The 19,167-nt window shown below is 36.5% G+C and overlaps 1 protein-coding gene across 2 annotated transcripts in view; it reads right to left on the bottom strand.

The window, feature by feature from the left end:
* The window catches only part of PLPP4 (phospholipid phosphatase 4), a 73,117-nt gene that overhangs the window by 15,413 nt on the left and 38,537 nt on the right, over window positions 1–19,167 (bottom strand). The gene's annotated exons all lie outside the window — the stretch shown is intronic.

The following is a 19,167-nucleotide window of genomic DNA, read 5'->3' on the forward strand; positions in this document are numbered from 1 at the left end:
TTTTCCTCTTGGGGTGGGGGTGGGGGGGCGGACGTAGCTGCAGAAAGAATGCCTGATATTCTTTTCACATTTTCACATTAAAATAAACAGAAAAATTTTTACCTTGAGGCACATAAGCCTTTTCATGCTTAACCTTCAGCACGTCTTTCCTGCTTTGAGATCTATTCTAAAAACTTCAACATGGAAAAAGAGTCAGTCCATATTACTACTGCATTACATTTAAATGATATTTTTAGTTTCCATTAACCTGTTTAGACTGCACTTGCTGAACTGGCAGTGATGACACAACCCAGACACTAAATTTTTGTACTGAATCTTTTTCCACTTGCAGCTGTTCACATTTCAGACAAATTTTTTTAAACATGATTTTTTTCAACATTTAAACACTTCTTTTCCTGTAAGAAAATTAGTGCTGATGCTATCTCTCTGTGAAACACATCTTCCATTTTCTCCACAAAATTCTCATATTCAGTTCTGCTGTGGACTGTCGAGACCAAAATGGAACATAAAACACAGACAGCAAAATCGCAAATACTTATCCCAATATTTGAAATCCTTTACCTGACTACCTTTATACTTTTAACCTTTGTAATAAATAGGCACTTCTATGAAAGGTAATAGGTCACATTCATAAAACCAAAATTCTCTAGTCCTGCTATCAGTGCATCTAATGGTAAAATTGCCATCAGTGCAGGGCCAGACACGCAACTTTTTTCTAATCTCATGCCAAGGCCTTCAAATGCCCTTCTCCTCATACTCCAAAACACTAAATGTGATAAAGTAATTACTTTGTGTTCTGCAGAAGAATCTGTGGGATGGTCTATTTTAGCTGACAGCACAGTAGTTTCTTAAGTTTATACTATACYGCTATTTGAAGGCAATTGCTGAAGATCTGCATTTCACCTTTAAATGTACAAATAAATTACTTCTTTTGATTGGATGCGGCACAGTAAGATAGACAGCATCAAACTGGTATACCAGGTATTTTCTTTCCTAGTAGCTTTTCAAGCAGTGTTGATTCTCTATTTTTTTTTATTGTCAGAAGACAGTGGGAGGCGGATGTTAAAACATAGGTGGCTCAAACAATCCTAAGTAAAGATTTCTTGCAGACTGAGTTACTTCTCTTGTGTACAGATCTTTGAGAGTCATATAAAATTGCTTTGCCTTTCAGACAGTCTATCGGACAAAAAAAAATATTTTCTTCTGCATTTCTATGTCATGATATTCTGGAAATGAGTATACTTTCCTAAAAGTAGCATCTCTAATATAGAGACAGGCTGTGAGATGTACCTTCAGAGCACTAAGCTATAATCACCACGGAAAAAATTCCTGATATGTCAGGATACAATCCTGACAACATACCTCAGAAACTTGGAATACCTCCCCTCACCTCCTTTCAAATATTCTTTACAACTCCTATGACCTAGCATAGACTGATAAACTTAAAACAACAAACGAATATCTCCTCCATCTTCTAGTGGAGATTTTCTCTTATGCATCTTGTGTTTGTTAGTTTAGCCACTGGAATATAATAAAAGATGACACTGTTCTCTTTTGCACTTTTCATGTTGCGCTGGGTAATTTTTGTGCTCATCTTTTGTATCAGAGCGAGGCAAGTCATTAAACAGCTAATTTATGGCTCACAACACACACTCACTTCTGTGTGAGCCGATGTACAGTTGACATTCTGCAGGCCTTTGGAACTAGAAACACATATAAAGTTATCTGGGATTGCAGGAGCAGGACTCATTCGTACCATGCCATCTTCCAGCCGTGAAACTGGAGTAAGCAAAACCAAGTTTGTCATGGATACTCAATATCAAGCCCAATCCTAAACTGAATCCTTTCAATACATCCCCTCAAAAAAATTAGTTCTCTTTTCACACTTCCATCTTCTCTCCCAGGTACCTTTTTTTTTAATCTTTAGAAAAAGATAAACTGAAATCTGACCATAATATTTCCAAACAGAAGCACAAAGCACTTTGTGACTTCATTCTCACAAGACTTACATGTCTAGCCAGAAACATTTAAATCTGATACTGACTTTCCTAAATCAACTATCTGAACTGTCCAGTGTTATCGTCCTATATTAACACACTTTCATGTTGCTGATATACAATGTGCCTAGACTGTAGTGAAGTCTTCAGCTCACATATGCCCTTATTTAGAATTATTACCAATTCCAATGCAGAACTTTCACACTCTCTCCCCTTCCTCCTCCCCCACCACCCTCCCAGAAAAACAGAAAACATAATTTGCATATCATTCTGAATAGTAACATGTTTTATCTGAGCAAAAACATGCATGAGAAATTCATGAGCTTCTTACAGGATGAGGTCCTAAAACAATAATTGAAATACATTCCTATGTTAATGTTCATAGCTTTATATTTTATATATGCTATGGGAATATAAAACTCCTCTGATATACAGAAAAACAGAATTTATTGTTAATATACCAATATTCACATGTTACATGAAATGCAAGAAAATCTTTTCTTCATGCATCTGTACAAGTGCTTGTTCCTTAAATTCTTTAATCTAAATCTTCAAAACTGAGCTTTCATATTCACAGTTCAAGTACAGCAAAGCTGAATTGCAAAAGCAGTGAAACGTATATAACAACAGTACCCAGTGAAATAAAAACATACTGCATTGCATTGCAATGACATAATTTAGCTCCTAATTAACAAAAGACAAACTTTTTTTTTTTAAGATAACATCATCACTTGTTTTTGAGGTGGGGCTTTAGGCTGAGCTCTTCCTCGATATTTATTACTTACAAAAGATTCTGTTGTCACTGGAGGATTCTCTGACTAGATAGATCAGCAATTAAAAAATTTGCTTTAATGTAGCTTTCTTAAAAAGGCCTCTCATTGGTAAGAGACATTTTAAATTTTTAAATATAAATAGACCTTCAAGTTGAACTGAAATAACTTATTCTGGATTTGAACAGGCGAAGTGCACAAATTATATGAAACAATTGCTGCATATTCAAATTGCTGACTGGTAACTTTTTTTTCCTCCACACTGATCTACACTATAAACACAGTCTGTCAAAACAGATACTTTAAAGATATAAAACAGGCCACAAGGATACTATTAGCCAAGGTAGCTATGCTGAACTGGTAAAAATCTTTAGATTTTCATGATTTCTGGACTTGTTGCTAAGTGTCTATGGAGGTTTTTAAAAACTTTATTTTTAATTATAAAAATCCTCTTTGTGGACCCGGATTTTTTAGAAGACTTACCTGCATGGTAATCAATTGGTAAAACAGTTAGAGATATAACTGGACCGATTCCATAAATTGACAGAGTTATAAATTACTGGCTCTAGCATGCTAAAAGCGAGATGGAGGATAAAAATATAGCGTAAAACCAATTTACATCACTGGACAAAGTTCAAGATGTATCTAACTTAAATAACATAAGCAAGTCCACATTCCAGTTCAGGAACTTTGCCTTCTATCTTCAATTCTGTTCTATCCCATTAAGGCAAAACCTCCAGAACCACATCTGTATTGTCCTGGAGATAGATGGCAGAAGCCTACAGATAAAGGATCACTTATTCAAATGTATGGTGGGCAATGGCAGCAGATCTAGCTAACTGGGTCTAATATGTAAACCTTACATATTTTAAAAAAATTACTTCTCCATCATTTTGATTTTTTCAGAATCTGCAACTTTTCCAGGAAAAGGTGCTCATGAAAGAATACAGAGAGTTCAGCAGAATCTATATTTGCAGAAGACACAAAGGCAGCTTTTGTCTTAGATGGTTGATGTGTACCTGGAAACCGAAGGTGAGGAAGAAAAGATTTTCTCATAAGCACCATTCCAGCGGGAATTACACCTCATGCACAATGGAAAAGTAATATAATGATGCTCTAGCTTTCGGCTATGAAACTAATATTCTGCAGAGTGGCTTTCATTGCAATATTGCAAGATTGATTTTCCTCAGCCTGGATTGTGCACATCCAGAACAGAGCTCTTTGCCCCACAGTCCCAGTGTGCGCACAACCAGCAGCAGAGAAGAACATGAAATTAAGAGCTGAATGCTCTGGGTTGTGGTAATACACATTACAAACGTAACTGTATTCTGAAACAACTCAACTGCTGTGTACTCCATGTAGGCTACTTCTTTGCTTGATGACTATACTTTGAAGATGCAGTCAGTAAGTAACATTAAGAAAATCATTTCACTCTGCAAGAAAGCCTGGGCCTATAGGTGATATTTACATTCAAGAATTAGCCAGTCACTACAATATACTTGAGTAGACTTTTTTTTTTTCCTGGCCTAAGCTAGAGTCAATAGCTTATTGAATCACAGAGAAAATGTACACACGCACAGGTAGGTCACATGCTCTAATATATTACATATGTAGCTAAAACTGCTTAATGTCATAATAAAATAGCTAATGTTCTGCATAAGAGGACAGATTCCAATCAATCAGTAAAAGCAATGTCCTTCACCTATACAAATACTCCTACTAAGCTGGTTTGTTCCCAGATCATAAGAAATTAATATTCTGATTATATAAAGAAGACAAGGAGCAAAATGAAATCCCAACCAACTCTCGTAGGAAACACTGGCACAAACAAAAATGAAAAAAATCAGCCTCCTTTGACAAGCCACATGTTCTGTAAGGACTTGATAAAACATTGTAGATTTCGTGTACCTACTGAAATACAGAATATGGAATATTGGCATTGTAGCAGTTCTGAAAGCCTTAGCTGAGATAGGGTTGCCATCATGCTAACTTTTATGCAAATACACAGACAGAACACTATCCCACAAAGCTTAGAAATTAAAGATAAAAAGAGTGGGGAGACAAAGTGAAGTTGCAGAGAGCTAAAGGGATTTGCCCAACCAAGGATGAAACCCAGCTTGTGGGAGGCCAGGATCAGGGCCCTAACTCGAGGCTCATGCTGCCTCAACGTTCTCCCTGGGCATTCAGAAAGGTATCACTGAACTGTTTATCAAATACCTGCTTATCAGATGAATTCCCTATTCCCATTTGCAGAATGAAACTTGAATAGCAGTTGCACACAGGATCAATTAATTTTAAGTCACTTCTTTAAACTGGCCCAGATCACAAAGCATACCGGGATTTCGCTGCACATAACACTGCTTGTTTTGTTTGCTGGATAAAGACTGTTCAAAAGTTCACAGAGCTGGCAGCCAGAAGGGACCTTTTAGTCTGTCCTTCAATATATCATAGCATTAAGTAACATCCAGTTAGCACCAGAATGCATGTTTGAATAAAGCACACTTTTCAGAGAAATAACCTAAGATGCTTAAAGGAAGAGAATTCCACTATGTGCTTTCCTTTAATATCTCAGATATATGAAGGTTTGTAACACCAACCAGTTAGAAATTCTAATTGACAAAAACAAATTTAAAGAGTAAACCACCCTCACCATGGACCACCTTCACCTGAGGTTCTGATTTGGTAAAACATTTACTACAGGAGGAGAAAGATAAACATGAGCGCTTGGGCAGAAATTCAAACGGCCTTCACAGAACAGGTCTTGCTCCTGCTTCACAATAATCATATAGGTGAAGAATTGATGCAAACATTGCTACAAGCATTTTGTCTATTTGCTGAATTTTGGATACAGAGTAACCATACAGCCCCTTTAAAAAAATATGGCATGACTGAGCTCCTGGAAGAACACGTCAATCATACAAACAAGCCAATCCAAACCAAATATCCTCCTCGCAGTTTTCTGATTTAGATTCTTCTGTTTTTCTCTCTATTCAGTAAACTAGAGACAGGAATTTAATTTGAAATGACTGTGTATGGCTCTGCAACACGCATTTCTGTTAGGGACAAAGTGGATAACGGAAGAGAGTGAGAGCAAGTCTGTCACACTCTTGCAGGCTTCTACTCTGCCATAAAACACTAAAGTGCACCTAAAATGACAGCTAAACACAGATGTTGTGTTTCAGCCTAATAGTGCAAGAAAAAACATATTTACCTCTTGTTAGTTGTATAGGAGAGTGATCATCTGTTGCTGCAACTAGCTTCTTTCCTGGCACAATGAAAGCAAGATGTAAAAAAAAATGCCAAAGGTGACAAAATGTCTATGATTTGATCAATGTCACCAGCCAAACAATGATTTGTCATTCAAAATTGATGTTTTCAAGGCAGTAAGAAATACTGCTAGTAGAATATCATTCTTTAAAAGCCATCACTTAGGAATGTTTAATATTTAGCATTCAGGGCTAACATTCATGTCTTCTAGATGTTGCTGGCTATCATGGCTGGAGGTGAGAGGTTACAGACATTAAGTGTTGATAAATAACTATGAACCCCAGATGTGTTGCCAAAAAAAAAAAACTCAAAATGAGAAGATTTCCTCTAGAATTTTGTATCAATTGATGTCAGTACATACTACAAAAACAGAGGAATAATTAAAAATGTAGTGACAATTTTAAGAGACCATGATCATCTTTTGAATTTCCATAAGTAAGCTGCAAAGATCTATGCACAGGTGAAACTGAAAGGAAGTATCTGAGTATGTTTGTTTAATGTCACAGCAATGCCACAAGCAAAGCCCTTCAGAGAAAAAGAAAGTCTGGGTGAATTCTTCCCCAAAAGTTCATGTTCCAAGTTCTCATCCTGCAACTGGATCAAAGCACGCAGAACCTTGCCTCCACAGAGCACTCCAGTGGGGTGATGGCATTCTGTAAGCCTTGCAGATCTGGGTCTTGGTAACCCATAGACCGTAGAAGATGAGAGAGTGGGAAAAAAGCAACTGAATAGGTTTTCTCTATTTAATTGGATGCTTGTAGACTTCTGTGTCTACAAAAAGCTGTTTTGATCTGTAAATCCTAATGTTTTAGAAACTATCAACATGAGTGCCTTTCACCTTGTTTTGTGTACGTGGGGTATCTGGAACTGCTAATTGGAAGGCACATTTTTAAACTACATCATAATGGTATTTAAGGCATATCAGAAAGAGCTCCTTTTAGACATTATGATTATTGGAATATAAAAAGTCCTGTTAGACTTAATCTTTCAATCTATTTCTATCATTCTCCTATGAGAAAATGTTCATGGAAGAAGTAAAGAAGATGACAGTGTCTAAAAATGCTGTAGACTCCATCTTGACATCTGATTCTCCCTGACTGGAAGTTCTAGGTGGGTTTGAAAAGCTACCTGTATGGACCAAACCTATTACCAAATTAAAATGCATGAAGTGAGAAACTAAAGCCCCCAAAATATTCATTTTCAAATGTAACTGCCTTTGCAAGTGCTTTCTGAAAATCAAACTACCCCATAAGGATCATCATCTAAAGTTTTAATGGATGCTTGGTAAGCATGGTAATACACTAAGACATTTAAGACTCTCTTACACTAAGCAGTTTTTAAGCTGAAAAAAAAACCCTCAACATATCTAAGTGGCAACACATTATGAAACTGCAAAACAACCATTTACAAATGGTCTGTGTAACAATCAGAGAAAATGATCTATCTCTTCATCTGTAATGCTTTATACGCACAATGATTGCTCTATATTTTCCAAATGCAAACAGCTACTATTCATCACTGGAACTGCACGCAGCCTACTGCAATTTTAGCTGGTGCGACTGGTGAATGTTTTCGGTTTCACAATGTTCAAAGACTGAAATATTTATCTTTCCTGAAGGAAAAAGTGTGACACCAAATGGTTACATAAATTTTAATGCTGAAATGCAATTCAGAGAGTATTTTATAGAAATACAATTCCCAGAGAATGTTTTGAGCTTATTATCACAGGCAAAAGATTTTTCATTTTTTCATTTTTTCTTTTTTTTCTTTTTTCCTCCAAGTGGGATAGTCAACCATCTTCCCTTTGGCTTAGCTTTATTTATTTGTTTTCACAAAAAACAAAGACAGACAATTCAGCAGAGGTGATATTAGAAGAAATCAGAAAATACACCTGTATGCAAGTATTTGGGAAACAAAAAGAAGGTATCAGACACAGGATTATGTCAAGACAAGTACAGATCTGTATTATCAGAAAGATAAGTAATCAGAATATCTAGTCACTAGGTTGCTTTTACAGGACAGTTATAATTAACTCATGTGAATCCCTTTTTATTTCATTTGCCATACTTCAAGCACTTACAAAACACCTCATTACACCAAAAATATCTAATATGGTCTCATGGAGTGTCTCACTGCAACTGAAAAAAGGAGAACTAATTACTTTTGAATTGTTCAGTTAACAATGTCTTTTACAAGAAATCCCAAAGGTGAATTTGTTCCATGGCCTGCTTTGCCACTGCAGATCACAGAAACCTAGGAGAAATCCCCTTTCTCTGAGAATCCAGTAAAGACAAGCCTAAAGTGTCTCAGATTCCAGAGTTACTGTGGAGTGAAAGGGATAAGCACGTGGGCATTAATCAAAGAAGCCTTAGCATTAATGTAAGTTACGACAGACCGTCTTGTAAACTCAGCCCTGATTATGCAACTAGATCAGACTAAAAAGACATCTCTCTCTATAAGGTATGTCTTTTACTCTCACTCACTGTCAAAATCTCCATGCTTCACAATTACATTTGGTGAAATTAAGTGCAAACAATTAATCTATATCAGGTTTAAATGCAGAACAGAAAGACATTAGAATGCAACTAGTCCTTGAACAACCCCATAGTGCGCTACTCTGGTGTAACTCCCGACTAATGCAGTATGCTCCCTACGGCACCAGGAATAGCAAGTGTTGGCTCAATATTTCTGTTAGATTGTATCTGCATCCCTTTGCCAAATAAAAGTCTGATAATATGTCTCTAGTTTCGCAAGAAAAAAGTCTAGTAATACTGAGATCAAGAATTGCCAGATTAATTCAAACAGGCCAATACTAATTAAACAGCTATTACCTTGTCAATTATCTATAGCCAGAGAGTAATTTTCTCTTTCTGTTCGACTTTAGCACAAACACAGTACCTATATAAAGATTTAGATCAGTTCTCCAAATCTAGTATAACTGGCAGTAATCCAGTGCAAGTGGCAGTACAGATTTTGTGATGTTTTAAATCACCTGAGGAGCCACCTTGAAGCAGTGCCCAGCTATAGCAGTACGGATTATGTAGATCTTTGCTTCCTATTCATGCAGGGAGACCTAGCATGAAGAAAAACATTAATTATTCCTGTTGCCCTGCAAAGTGCAAGGAAATAAAGACTGCCCTATGCACTACAAAACCATTTGGAGGAGGCACTTACCACCAGGGATTTTGTGTGAAGGAAAAGGGTGTGGGTAAAATAGGTAAGTGATCTGAAGCCTTCTTCAATCCCACCTTATGTGACAAAGTGACCTGGGAAAACACCAAGAGGAAAGCAGCTGCCCAGCTACACTACACTTTCACTGAATTCAGCCCTGAGCTTCATACATAGAAAATCTTAAATAACTCTCTTGAGATGATCAGGGACTGGCAAGCGGATATGTTAATTTCAGATTAATTCCAGATCCTCTGAAGACAGGAAAAGCAAAGTTGCCATCCATTCTGGAGTACACTGTAGAACTGAGAAAAATATCTTTAACAATGTAAAAACCACACACTATTTTTTTTTTTGAGTAGAAAAAAACAGAAAGGCTTTCAGAAGTTTCCTTGAGATTTATATACATAATCTGAATCTCAAACAGACTAGCAGGAGGAGATTTACTAGTAGTTTTGGAACACTTTATATAACTCATCTCCTAAGCCCTTCAATAATTCAGACGGACTTTGTTACTGAGTATTGAGGTAAATGTGTCCACGAAGAGGTAAAATGTACAACACAAACACTCCTGCATATCCTTACTGAGTTGGTAAGCCATAAAAACCACACAGGAGACTTTTTTCCTGCATATCTAAGAAATCTATTCCTTGTTTCCTTGGATTCCTCTTTAACAGGAATAAATATTTCAGACAGACATTGCAATACAGCTGTTAATTACAAGATTTATCTTGAAAACAGGAAAGTAGCAGCAATTGCAGTCAAAAACCTGTAGCTTGTAGCTCCTCTGTTACTTAAAGTGTTCATTCTGAGTTGAAGGAAATACGATTATCCTCCATGAAATTAAACTAGCTAAAGATAATTAACAGTTCAAATTTGGATAGCCAACTATAATTACATGTACTGCAGCAATATTTTATATAAATTATTTCAAGATAGCAAACAATTCTATTGAAATTCAATAATTTCTTCACCCCGAAACACACAAATCATTTTAATTTTTCAAACAAATGAATGGCTTTTAAAATGTAAAAAGATTTATTTCCTACGACTAAATTCAATTACTTAGTGAAAGGGGGACGCAGAACTAGCTGTCCTTTCACTCCAAAAATATAATATTTTCCAGACTCATTTTTCCTTTTGAGTGGCACAGCAAGACATATCACAAATCCTACATTCATACAATTAGAGTTTCATCAAGCAAATTTAGTGTAAGCTTGCACCGCATAATCAGCTTCCATATCATCAGAGGAAGCAACTCCTCAGGGGTAATACAGTGGTAATACACTATGCAAAGACAAACATTAACACTTTGAGCGATTGTTAATTGCAGAGAAAAAAAGAGGAAATAAAATATTAAGCCATTAGCCAGTTGACAGAAAAGCTGCTATATATTTTGAGAACCATGGTGTTAGTCACCACCTGTCCAAGATGACAAATTCATACGATGGAGATACTTGGTCTGAATACCTGGCATTTTTAACTGCTTTAGAGAGAGGAAGAAGTTATAGCTTTTTCTCTACCTTCCCAAAATTCAAGCAATGGACTAGACAGGCAACTAATTTAGGAGCAATCTTGAAAAATCCTCACTACCAAAATAAGCAGAGTTCAGCCAGGAAGCATAGGTCACGTCTGAACAAATGCAGGTATTAGTTTGTGAACCAGTCATCTAGACTATAATTGATAGGGAAAAAACAGGCATTTCCAAGGTGTGATTTATCTCACTCTAAAAGAGACATTTAGAATAGGTCAGACAAACCGTGCTTCCTAGTACTCCCTTGAATAGCAAGGAGCCCTTCTGTGAATGTTTCAGATAAGGATGCATACAGTCAAGAGAGTCGAATCCCACCTTCAAGGAAGAAATGAAGGAATACAGCCCAGGGAGGAAGACAGGTAAGACAGCCTAACAGCATGAAAAACAGAATGACTAATCATGTAAGAGAGAACTTCTTGCATCACTGAACACCTCTCAGCTGTCCACATTGTATTGAGTCCCTAGTGTCTACAAAGTTCTCTTACAACAAAAGCATCTGGTCAACCATTCCAATTTCCTTTCCCTAATTCCTTCAATAAAATCATCCATGGAATTACCCCTCACCCTGAAAAACTGAAAAAAAAAAGAATGAGGTTTCCAAAATACTATGCTGTGATTACAGTTTAATCCATGAGTCCAACTTACATTACCTTCCAACATCAGAAACTCCCAGCATGATCATTTTTCCAAAGTTTCTAGTTGATCAAACAGAACGCAGGAATCCCAGTCATAAAGAGCTCTAAAAACACTAAGTTCAGACTGAAAGAAGCAAAAAGTAAAAGCTGAAGAGAAAATTATCGGACAAATACAGGAAATCAGGTGGATTGCAGCAGAGTAGTACTGTTAGTTTTAAAAATATTTTGTATGAATGTTTTATACATAGATTTTGTTAGATAAAACCTGACTTCATTATTTCCCTCTCTGTACAAGGGGAAAAAATTATTATCTACTTACTTTTCTGTAATATCTAGTGCTTTCTATGCAGAACTGACAGTACTATCAAAATCCCAATGAGGCTTTTTGCAAATGCTCTGGACTTTTCTCTTTCTGGAATAAATAACATGCTTGATTTCCTACATTTATCTCATAGCTTTTATCTCAAGAGATTTTTAATATTCCCTTGTTTTCATCAGCACTAAATCAATGTATTCAGAAATCTTTTTGACTGAGACTTCTGCAATCTGATAAATCAGCCAGACATCTCTAAAGATGGGTGCCTAGTATTTTATGATTCAAATCTGAAGGTTTTACTGATTTCTTTTACTTATAACTGCAGTTGACACTCGTTTTACTGAAATATTTCTAGATTGGCTCAGAGTATTACAAAAACATATACTTCCGTCAGTGAGTTCTACCCCCCTTGCTGCTCAAAAGGACTCTGAGTCACCCACTGTCACTTAGAGACTGGTTTTAACTAGCTCTTGTAGAAGAACTGAAAATACACATCCCACCTCACAGAGGTGACCCACACCACACCACTCTGTAAATAGGTTTACTGCTGCATGGAAACAGTAGGACCTATTTTACTTCCAAATAGCTCTATCTAGGCCAAACAGTCTAATACACATTCTGGTTTAATTTTATGCAAAGGGAATCCAGTCTTTGGGCTCCAAGACCATGTGAACCATTCAGCAGCAAAAGAGGACTGTCTTAAAACTATCTTCAACAGGTCACTACTGATCAGAACAAAAATGCTGCCATTGAAAGCCTTACATTTAGTACCAAGGGATTTAGAAATTTACTCCATCCTAAGATAAAGATCATGGACTACTTCTGCCAATCATGCCTGATCAGACCTGACCACAGTGTTTCACATCTGATGGGACTGGAGCCAAACTCACAAAATTCACAAAGTATATTAGATTCTAGTTATCAAAACAGGAGCCCTGGCTGGGTGTAAGATTCCTTATTTTCTTCTTTGTAGAAAAGAATAACGGAATATCCTTCATGAAGCTGTAGGTTGACCTGAGATTAAAAACAGCCCCTGCAGAAAGGGAAAAAATACTTTAATGAAATGAATACAATGAATATGCAGCCAAGCCATGATTTTACTTCAGCTATTTGCCTTTTTCTCACATACAATGCAGTAGCTCAGTTTCTCTTACCTGAGAGTTGTCTAAAGCAGTCCACTAGTGAGCTTAACTAGCCTTACTGAACACTCCACATTACCAAATATATAACTTGCAAAGAGCTAACAACATACCTGCTTTAATAATATCTCTACACTTGGTTTGTTCTTACAGAAAAATGCTACACGAATGGATTTCAGAGCAGGATGTCAGGACTACACCACAATGGCAATTTCACAGAATCACACTATTTGCCAGTTTTGACAAATAGAATAGCATTATGGTGAAGTTTCTCATTTTTATATATTTATTTTAGAAGAAGATTTTATTCTATTTCTTTCCTAAAGATAGTTAGAAACTGATTTACCAGTTTACTCTGTCTACAGACCTAAGTTGAGAGTCATCCACTTTCAAATTAATTTGGGGATTTCTAACTTGCTTTGCTTCACAGGAGAACAGCTGTCACAACAGTTCATAGACTCAATCTCCTTTCGATTAGAAGTGTGATCAGAACTACAGTCTTAGCTTTGCATACACCTTAAGCCTACCTCAGTAGGTAACGGCTAAATAACAAAGTCTTCTTCAAGCTGTGAAATCAAGTATACACCTCAACTTTACTTGAACAGTTCAAACTTTACTTGAAAAGTTGAAAGAAAAGGGAGCAGTAGATTTAAACTTCTAATCTAGCTGGTGATGCAAGATACAACATGATTCCATGTTTTCTCTTATTCTCCTCTGGAAGTCTCACTCCACTCCTGAGAGTTCCCTGCATGGTAAGTTCCACAGGTTGGCTAGGGGGAGGCAACCCAACCAGCTCTTTGGTATCCTACGTAAAACCACAAATTACATGAACTGCAAGTCACAGTGCTGAGATCAGTGAAGAAACAGGCTTATCTGATAGAATTTGATTTCATTTCTGATTTTTAATGCAGTAAGACTGCTAAGTAACATATGCCGCTGTGAAGAATCACACTAGTTTCATCTTCATTTTTGAATAGAATCTGCTAAGTTGTGCTAGATAGCAAAGAGATATAACATCTCATAATTCAGATCCTTCAGTCATTTTAATACAAAAGACTAGGTGCTGGTGAAAAGCAAAGACCCCTTACATGGCTTGGAAGCAAGTTTACTGTTTACAGAAAAAATGATGCAAAGATACAGACATGTCCTTTCACCTTAAGACTCACTGTATCTTCAGACAGATAAGCAGTGAACAATGACAAAGACAAATAGCATACCTGCATGGCTACATATTTTCATAAATAAAATAAGCAGGTAAATAGTCACCTCATTTACCACAATAACATGCATCATGGTCACTTAATAAACTGGCATCTGGATGATTTAATATACCCAAACTCTTAAAAGTTTGTGAAAATCACTTATTTTCTTTCTAGCAAAACACAGGAGCAGAAACTTGCAGTATTTGCTTTCCACCTTCTGGACAGAAGAACTACGTCCTGAGCACTGTTTCTGAAATAATGTTTATTGCTATTCCCACACAAGAAGGGATGCTCTGTAGGGATGAGGGTGGCAATGCACATGGTCAGTGTCCCTACCACCACCTGCACTCAGTGGCAATGGTCAAATGCAAACACTGATAGTAATATTAGCTTTTTAGTAGGTCCTTTAATTCTGTAAGGAAATGTCTTACAGGGCAGCTCAAAGAAGCTAATACAGGTAGCAAGTATGGCAGGGTTAAAGGGAAAGGCATGCATATTGCTCAAATTTACAGGATACGGAAGCTGACTTCCTCACAAAGGAAAAGATGGAAATGCAATGAAAAGAGGAAACTGGGATTACTCTCCTTATTCTCATCTGCAGATAGTGCTGGGAGATCTCTACAGAATTCTTCTTACACGACCTTAAGCTTTTAACAGAGATGAACAATTACTGCTGTCATAATAGAATCTGGCTATTTAAAGTAGGAAATTACTGTTTGGGATTGGTCTGAAGATGTAATCTAATTTATTATGCCAGTAGAAAAGAGTAACTTATTAATTTTTCCTATTGCTGTTTGCACTTCCTTTCTTAGAGACACTGCTGTTTCTCTCCATAAATGAGCACGGATAACCTCATGTCCAGTACTCGTATAGCATGCATATCCTAATTTTGACATATATGGAATTGACAATGTGCAATATGCTCCACCTGCAAAGTTTTCTTAAAGACAYGGTTATGCTGAAGTGCACAGCAGGTATTAAAATCCTAATTCTTTGGTCACTGTTCCCATTAACCCTTTTAGCTGATGGCTTTAGATGTAGCAGTAATGCTTATTAATAGACAAGAATTCTCCAGCTACTTCAGTTTTAGCATTTTGGTCAGATCAAGGTTTCCTCCTATTTTGCAAATAGGCATTAACTCAATTTATGATGAATTCGTCTCCGCAAAGGCTCATTGTGAAAAATAAGGTTGTGAAAAAATCAGCTCCGCACAGTATCAGGACCTGAAATGTCAAATCCTTGCAAATCTGGCCACAGCAAACTTGGGGCTTTAGTACTGACATATAACTATGTAGGGCAATTTTGTCTGAAAAGTACATGTCATCAAAATATATATTGAAACTGTTCTTAAAAAAAAAATCCTATGTAAAGAGGATCAATCAAGACATAAAAAGGAGTATTTGCATGTGGTTTGCCACCTTGTCTGAGAAGACTCTGAGGCAACTGTATGCTATATCTTGAAAGAGAGAGAAAATCATTTTCTTTTTCCACTTCTAAAGGATCATTATTTTTTCAAATATTAAGGGTCTTTTATTTGTCAATGGAGTAATTCAGAAACATAATCACTGCTACTGCCCCTACAACCAAATACACTAACTACATGCTTCATCTCAGTTTTCTGCTGAAGTTCTCTGATTTCTTCATCTGTGTCCAACAGTAATTGCCCCAACCCTTTTTCAACCAATGAAATACGAAAGGAAAAACAGAGAAGAGCTCATCTATAATCCAATGTCAACAATCATGCTGGAAGTGGCTCAAATCAAATAGAGAAGTTACTAAAAAATAGCTTCTTTAAAGTTTGATCTTTCCTCGAATAAAAGGAACCTCTGGAATCAATGAAAGACCTCTATTAAAAATCAACCAAACACCAATCACAATTTAGCCATAAGTCAACCTTTTAAATTAACATTAAGATTCCAGCTACAAAAATAAAATCACAGAAGTATTTAATGGAAAAAATGCATAAGGTCATTTCACTCACATTATTGCTCCTACAGCAATATTCACTATTCAACATTTCTTTTAAACAGAAAATGTTATTTTTATTGATTAACATAAATCTATCAAACACAAAATTGTAAACTTAATATCTCTTCAGCTACTCTAAAGTCAGTTGATTTTTTTTAATCAAGTTTGTCTTCCAGTTAGAAAGTTATATTAAATCTACTTGCATCTTATTATTTGAGATCAATGGCTAACAGAAGTCTCATAAAATTAAATACAAGGAAATGTACAGTCCTGCACCTGGTCAAGAATAACCCCATGCACTAGTATACACTGGTGGCTAACCAACTGGAAAGTAGTTTTGCAGAGAAGGATCTACGGATTGTAGAGGGCTGAACATGAACCAGCAATGCACCCTTGTGGCAATGAAGACCAGTGGCAACCAGGGCTGCACTGGGCAGAACACTGCCAGCAGATCAAAGTAGACGATCTTCCCCCTCTACCCAGCACTGGTGAGGCCACATGTGGAGTGCTGGGTCCAGTGCTGGGCTCCCCAGTACAAGAGACATGGACACACTGGAGCAAGTCTAGTGAAGGGTCAGAAAGATGATTAAAGGACTGGAGCATGTGACGTACAAGCAGAGGCTGAGAGAGCAGGGATTGTCCAGCATCAAGAAGAGAAGGTTCAAGGTGCGTGTCATCAATGTGTATGAATTAAGGAAGTCAGGAAGGCAATAAGGAAGATTGGAGCCAGGCTCCTCTCAGTGATATTCAGAGAAAGGATAAGAAGCAATGTCCCCAAACTGAAACACAGGAAATTCTATTCAAACCTTAGAAAAAACATTTTTACTGTGAAGTTCATCAGGTACTGGAACAGGTTTCACAGAGAAGTTGTGGAATCTCCATCCAAGATATCCAAAACCAAACTGGATATGGTCCTCAGACACCTGCCCTAGCTAACCCTGCTCAAAGCAAGGAGGGTGGACTAGATGATCTCCAGAGGCCTCTTCCAATTTCAACGATTTTGTAATTCTGTGACTTAAACTATAAGCTGGTACAAACCGGACTAACAAACCATTATTCATTTATTCATGACACCAATTTCAAGCTGCATTCATGACAATCATGAGCTTGATTCACAACAGACTACTGATATTAAACAGATATTAAAGAAATACAGCTTGAATAGTAAATGTTGCTGACAATTCATAAATAAAACATTCACAGTCACTAGGTAAACTTGAGTTTATAAACTCTGAGAACTGCAATCTGCTTGCACATATTTTTGAGTAGTATATGAGAATAGCTACTCATGATGAAATAATCACTTCCTCTAATAAAGCAAATAGTGTTAAGAAGTTAGCATTTCCTCCACAGGAATTTTAGTGTTTTTGAATAAAATGTGTTGCATCACTATTATCTACCCATATTTGCTCCTTCAAAGACTTCACTAGTACAATAATGTCAACACATTCTAAGATGTCTAACTGCCTAGGATTTTTTTTTTAACAAATAAACAATATGTTTGACTAAACAAATATCTGAAGCAAGTCTGTATTGCTGAACTGTTATTTTTTTCTAGGAAAGCTTCAGAGATTAATCCATTCAGAAATCATTTACATGGCAAGCAGCTCAGAATATAATACTGTGGGTTTTACTGCTATCCCAAAGCAGTATTTACATCAAAATGGTCTATTGCTTCCTGAGCTGAGATCTGAACTAAGTCTCTAGACTTTTCTGTACTTTTTCTGTACAAAATATGGCTTTGAAAAGTCTTTTAGCAGTTTGATGCTCCCCAAAACATTTTATTCAGCACTTATGACTACCCAATAAACAGCTAATAAATGTGAAAGAGAATGTAGGCTCTGACGGTAAAAGCCCCACACTTTKGAGATCATTATGCTCTGCTGCTCTCAACTTTCCATTTTCCCTTCATAGTTCACAACTACCATTACCAGAAGCAGGAACACTAGACTGGTCTGCAGCTGTATGTAGAATCATGATACTTCTGACTGCCAGCTGTGTGTCTATTTTACTCTGTTTAACTATCCATTGCTCTGACAAGCAACATGTAAACATAAGCAAAACTTTGAGGTCAGATCAACAAGTTCACCTAGTTTTGGCAACAAGTCAAGAAGCACTCATATATTCTACTACCATAAGTAAAAGCACACATTTTGCAGCACACCTGTGCTTGCTTTGGTGATCTACCCTCATTTATATAGATGAATTCTGGGTTAAGGACTCAAATTCTTGTCATAGATCTTCCTCCCTTTGACTCAGAACTCTGTACCAAAACCTGTTATCAACAACATGGGAATACAATCTGAATCTATATTTTTAAGCCTGAATCTTCACAGCTGAAATCTTTGGGAAATTAATTATGAACAGCTTGTTCTGTGATGGATAGCAAGATTTGGATTCCTATGAATCTGTGTTTCTAAAACATGCTTTCCTTGATAGCTGTATTTTTTCCTATCTTCTGAAGTATCTCTGTTTCCACTCTTCATTCCAAAAACTACCTACAAATTATGCCTACCTCCTCCTCTGAAATCTATTTGTAGTCCCGGCAAATGCTGCTATTCTTAGTTTTAATCAATTTCCAGCCAATATGTAACTGTGTAAAAACATCCAGTAAACTAGGCAAGTATGCATTCTTGTATCTTACCCAGATTTGGTCAGAGCTCTATCACTTCTTCCCAAAACTCTAGCTTTTTTTATAAAGATACTTTGAAGGATCTTACATAAAATTGTTTCTTGACAGCATTAATTAAACTATTCATAAATGATATTCTATTTTGCTAAAAGGAATCAGGAAAATTAAAACTCTACTGGATACTAAAGCCAGCTTTCAAATGTTTCAGATGGAAGGAATGGAAATATGTTTCAGCTGATTTGCTCCAGCTTCTAAAATGCTAAATTTTAAATGCATCCTAAAGTTTATTTAGGCAGTATCTTAAAAAAAAAAAAAAAAAAAAAAAAAAAAAAAACACTGCTAGTAGAATACATGAAAAAAAGCATAAAGACTGATATTGAAAAGAACTGTTCTGATTACATTTCCAGTCTTTATCGCTAATTATCTGGGCTGCCTAAAATTGCTTTGTTGTATGTAAAATTGGTATTAAAAGGGTCTATTTATCATGCACTTTCTCTACATTCTAATGTATAAGGCAACAATTAAACTTAAAAAAAGGC

This window comes from Rhea americana, unplaced genomic scaffold (assembly GCF_003343005.1).
Source record: "Rhea americana isolate MKP2758 unplaced genomic scaffold, rheAme1 scaffold_218, whole genome shotgun sequence".
In the NCBI taxonomy this organism is placed as follows: Eukaryota; Metazoa; Chordata; class Aves; order Rheiformes; family Rheidae; genus Rhea; species Rhea americana.